Here is a 5,990-nt window from a genome sequence, read left to right as displayed (position 1 = left end):
CTAGCGCCACTGCAGCGCATCAAGGGCCTGTTTGTGGACACGGGCATTTTTTTTTTTAGAAAAGGGAATATATTAATATTCCAGCTTCTGCATCGACCAATGCATATAGATGTTTCTTATTACAAATACAACCACTGCGGCCCACGTAATCTCAAACACTGGCCCCGTTCGGCTTACCCCAAAATCGGCACTATTCAGCTTGTTTTTTCAGTCGGAATAGTATTTTTCTCTCACAACAATTCAGTTAGAACAGCGTTTTTTTGCCACTTTCAGTCAAGATTTAGCAAGCCGAACGGGGCCAAGTTCCCTAGCTGCTACCACATTGAAACCTACAAATAAATCAATAGTGCAGAATGAGGTGAACTAAAATTTTGCTGATCAAATTCAAAAGCAAGAAGTGCACGATCTAAGTGACAATAGAATAGAGCAAGTTTTTGCCGTAATTCAGTTTGGCGTAATAATCTTATGAAATTACTGAAACCAGAGGGCCACTCTGAGCTGAGGCAACATTGAAGGACTTAGAGATAGCAAAATAGATTGATGATTTTAATGAGAAGTGAAGATTATACTTGTGGGCCGTGATTCTGCAGTAACAGGCCAATGGAGCTTGTCCCCTCTCCAATCAGTTATTGACCCTCCAGCTCCTTCAATGACAGGTACCAGGGAGAGGAAATCATATGGCTGCACCAAACCACCAATAAAATCAGTTATGGTAGTAAAGAACTTTCATTCAGGCAGGCAGTAAATGCATGCTACATTGACTGCTCTTATTCTGTTAAATATGGTCACAGTTTTTCTTTTCCCTAAGATTGTACTAGCAACTATAGTCATGTGAAATCAAATCTGAGTTCAGAGAATAATTTTTCTAAACTTCTGTTCTTTGTCATGCATGAAGATAACTTCCTTATGATATCACAAATATCTTTTCAAAAGTCAAATGATTAACCAGCTACAAGTATTAAATGATTAACCAGCATGGTTCTAGTGGTTATATCGAGGAGTCAAAACAATACCTAAATGCACAACTATCCCTGTGCTTATCTAGTACCAACCAAATACTAGCACCATTGCATACAGATGAGAATAAAAGAACAGGAAGATAACTTTAATGCTTGTTAATTAGTTGCTACACTAAAAGCTCGCTACATAAGCATGATCGACCAATTTGGCACAGCTAAAACACTGATCCAGAAAACAATGAATGAAAAGCTTTGGAAATTACGGTGCCCACTAGTTTTGAGTCAACCTCAGCTTCAATGTTCTTAAGCTGACTTAAGCTTTCACAATGTATGCATAATTTCTGAGGCCATCTAACCAAAACTTAGCAAATTAAATGCTTCACTAAGTAATTCAATCTTGCTAGCAGCGGCGGACCGAAAAAATATTTCAGGAGGGGCTGAACAACACTGCTGTTCGATCTTAAGTCTCAGCCCCCCCTACACTATAGAATTTTGCCTAAAAATTCATGGGGGCTCCACAGGGTTCCACTGCTGCAAAATGGGTAGGAGAGCTTGAGCGCCCCCCGCCCCACCGCTGTGTCCGCCCCTGCTTGCTAGCAAATCAAAAGGACCTCTGTCAAACTGTCAAATGCAAATAATTAAAAGTCAAAACCAACTCTATTAGCTTGATTTCAGTTTATTTGTGGTTCTTTCCTTTCTGTTGTCAGAAAAGATAGAAAACAAGAAACCATCTACTGAACACAATTTAAAGGCTAATGCCATATTCCTAAGTCCTAACAAAAAAATGGAAATAATACCTTCCAACCGGATTCAACAACAATATCCACAAAACCAGAAGCCAGAAGTGCATAAGCATAACAATAGCAGCCATAAAGTGGGACTTTCACCTGGCAATAGAGATGGTAAATACATGTGAGTAATGTTGATGATTGCAGAAAAACGTGAAGCTATAATGTAACACACACACACCTTATTCCTTACACGAATAAATGCATCTTCAGCATCTCCTTCAAAGAGATGTGGGCTTGTTCTATATCTGTCATAGCAGAACAAAGAATTGTTATACTGTAATGCATTATTCAAGACTGTAAAGAGATGTAACCACATTACGTCTAAATACTAAAACAAATGTACATACAAGTAAGCTTGTGCAAGTAAATTACAAGAGCGAACAGATATTTCTTGTCCGTTCAAAGTTGTTTGTTTCCCGTCCACCCCAATCCATCTTTGTTGCAAGATTGGCTAGTCAATGACACCAATAACCTAGAGAAAAGAAGCAAAAAAATCAAGCTTAATTAAAGAAATAGCAATATCAAATATATTAGTAAAGATGCCCACAAAGAAAATTTCAAGAAATTTCTCAAAAAAATATATCATGATTAAAATAGCTAATGATTTAGAAAAGATTAATCAAAATGCCATGTAAAGTAGTTCATTGTTGATATAACCAACAGAGACATTATATAAATATAATGGTATGATGTTTTGTGACACTGATAAATCATTAACTATTTGCATATGCCGTGCAGTAGTCGTAATACAGAATGAAGGAAATAGTGAAATACCAAGGAAACGAAGACATCTAGAAATGAACAAAAGAAAAAGTGTACCAGCTTCCCATTGTGCAGAAGTGCTATAAGTGTACCAAAAAGAGTCTTGCCTACAAACAACGAATTAGCAGTCATTATAATTAAGTTAAACTTAATCTTCTCAATCTCATAATGAGATCAAAGATCTGTTGACATTTCTTAACGTCGCTACCAGGTTTGTGTCCCCGGCAACGGCACCAGAAATACTTGTTGGTATTTCTTAACGCATTCACCATGTATGGAGATAAGATCCATCACCGGCAAAGGCGCCAGAAGTACTTTGTTGGCAATATTTAGCAACATCGTTAATAAATAGCAATGCCACTAGGTAAGGCCTTGATAGTTTCTTAACAATTTTAGATATTTATTCGCAAGAGCACGGAGTTATCATTGTAGCATTTCACCTGAAAGTATTCAGGGTATCGTTATTTATATTTTCCCAAGGGAAGACATTTATTGATTAAGAGTCTAGTATGGATATGAACTTGAATAATATACTTGCAAGTACACCAATGTTTATAATAGGGATAAGAATGGTATTCTCAAGATAGTGGACACACACGTGAGCATTTCTCAAAGGATAAAATAAAAAATAAAGAATAAAAGAATAATCCTAAGTAGTGCATGGCATGGTCTAGTATAGTTATACAAAGATTAGTTGATAATCATACAAGTTACATAATTAGTTTTAGTGTTAAGTGTGTAGCAGGCTAGGAGGCCACCGAGTACTGGTCTGCCATCAACCTCATGTGACAATTTAGACTCCAACACCCCAAACGAACGTGGTGGATTACAAGGGACGAATAGGGCTATCACCACCTGCCGTCTACCCCTCAACCGTGGAGAGGGACAATGCATTCACATGTCTCTCCACACCCAAGCACCTCGCTTGCGTACACAGAAACTACCCGAAAACTACCCAAGTCCCCCCGGACTCCGACCGTACGGATCGACAAGTAAAAGACTTGGGCACACCCTGATGGCACGATGAACCGCCACCTCAATTTAGCTCTAATTCTAATTATATAAGTTATATTAGTGGTTAAGCATAAAATTATATATATGTTATTCTCATGACATACAAACTATAGACTAGTTCATCAAGATCATAACACAACAACTATACTCTAGTTCATAAGTATGACTATAAATAAGTGAAGGCAAGACTTTGGAATAACTTATTTTTCTATTCATACCCAGGAATCTCTTCTTCCAAGGAGCCAAGCCCACCAAGGTAGCTTTGCCTTGCTCTAAAGCTACTACTAAAAGATAAAAGTACTAGAGAGAGTGAGGTGTTGCTCAAGTGAACTGTGTGTTGGACAGGGACTCTACCCCCCCCCCCCCTATTTATACAAGGCTATGAGGCGGTGTGGAGGCTATATTTGGTGGGAAGCCCGGTCTCCACCGCCTCTGCATGGCTTCAGGTTACCGCCATATGAAGGAATGGCAAAGAGGCGTTCGCAGGGGTGCGGGCAGACCCATGGTGCGGCCGCATCCTGACCGAGCTAGCTCGCCACCGCCTTCGCGTGGTGGACTTTGGAGTGGGCCTGGACTAGCTCCTTGGTCGGTACTTCGCCCGAGTAACTTGAGTTGATGGGCTTTTCTATTTATTCCTTTGTGCAAATCAGCGTTAGAAAGCGTCTTTCAGTCTATTCTCCCATGTATTTGTATTTATGTCCTGCAAAACAATGATCTCAAAATACATGTGGAATTTGGTCAATAGTAAATGCATAGTGTTTAAGATTGTCAATTTCTCATCTTTTTGTGTCTTAGTTAGTAGTTGGATTTGGTCGTTAAGGACCACCAACAAGATCCACTGCCAGTTATGAAACTTTTTGTTCCATCTATTGGGTCCAAAACCCAAACATAATCTGCAGAACTCTCCGCACATCTCCAACCATTCTCCTCACTAAAACTGCATGATTCAAGTAAATGTTGGAACTGCATGTTCAAGGTGCCATAAAAGTGAACATAACATTTTAAACACTAGCAAAGCAATCCCACGTGGCATGGGTAGGGAAGTTCTTCAGTATAACTGACACCATTGCTTCTTCTGCTCCTCTATCTGCAATCGTAACAGGACCTGGATTGTATTGAACAATCCTATAAGTGCAATAAAAAAGGCACAAAACCACCAATATAATTAAATAACATATTCTAGTGTCCCAGTGCAAGTATCCTTTTATCCAATAATCAGATATGGATAGTAGGTTCCTATACATCCCGAAGTCAGACCAATTTAAAACATTGCTATGTTGATCAAATTGAACAAAAGAGTACTTAAAGAACTTCAATATTGGTGTGAACACTTCACATGACAAGTCTATCAGGCATGAGCTTCCTGCATACATAATTATTAGAAAGTTGTAACATAAACTGAAGGTTGATTTTCTTCTACCAACCAAGTCACTACAAACCACACTCTAGCACTATTAGATGGTACCTATTGATGCCATCGTGCTCGTCCTGTTGTTTGACCACAAATTCTCCATCTCAACCTACCTAATCGAACTAAATCAATTGCCAAGATTGAGTTGTTGTCCTGACAAGGTTGTGCAGAATGGGTTACTGAGGAAGGCAGTTGTACAATTATATATAGTCAATCTTGTACACAAGTCAAGCCCTAATGATTCTCTGGACTTGAAGGTAAAAACATAGCTATACAAGGATATACACAGAAAGGGTTTAGAATCCTTGAATTTTCCAACGCTCACCTGATCAGACCCATAGGAAGGAAGCTCCCATCAACAGCACAAATAATGAATTGACTAATCCCTTACAAAAAAATAAATGGTAATTTATCTCCACTTCTATTGACCAGTGCTCCCTGAACTTTGAGTAATTTACAACCACATACCAAATTTCCTACACATTTCTTTCTTTGGAAATGATTTGCATACTGCAGGACGTAACTAAGACTATCAGCCTGTTAGTTTACAGTTTCAAGTGATTTCAATCAAAGTATGCTCCCTGCACTATCCGTGTCAGCATTCCTTGCAACAGAAACTAACACTAAATACTTAGTTTACAACGTGCAAAGACAACAGGGCACACGCTCTGATTCAACAACCAGCACACTGTCCCTATAATCAAGTACGAAGCAAAACGAAATTACGAGTGTGGTGTGTCAATAGAGAGAAGCATAGCACGCACTGTGGTCCTCTTTGTCGATGATCTCAACCCGCTGGCGGAAGTACTTCCTGAGCACCTCACCAGCCGCGTCTGCCACCCACTGCGCCACCTCCACCAGCAGCTCCTTTGACAACTCCCCCACTACCGCCGCTCCCCAGCCACCCGCTCCAGCGGCAGACGAAGCCCTAACCGCACACGTCGGCGGGCACCCGTGTGCGCTTGAGGCTACGGACGGCACAGGCGATGCAGAGGTAGGGCTGGGGAGGGGCGAGGTGGCCGAGTGAGCAGTGGTGTAGGAGGAGGAGAGCAT

The 5,990-nt window shown here is 40.2% G+C and overlaps 1 pseudogene; it reads right to left on the bottom strand.

The window, feature by feature from the left end:
* Positions 1-5,990, bottom strand: LOC136530525 (bifunctional phosphatase IMPL2, chloroplastic-like; annotated as a pseudogene).

The sequence above is a fragment of the Miscanthus floridulus genome, unplaced genomic scaffold, assembly GCF_019320115.1.
Source record: "Miscanthus floridulus cultivar M001 unplaced genomic scaffold, ASM1932011v1 fs_152_1_2, whole genome shotgun sequence".
NCBI lineage: Eukaryota > Viridiplantae > Streptophyta > Magnoliopsida > Poales > Poaceae > Miscanthus > Miscanthus floridulus.
This window is presented reverse-complemented; position numbering and strand designations above follow the sequence as displayed.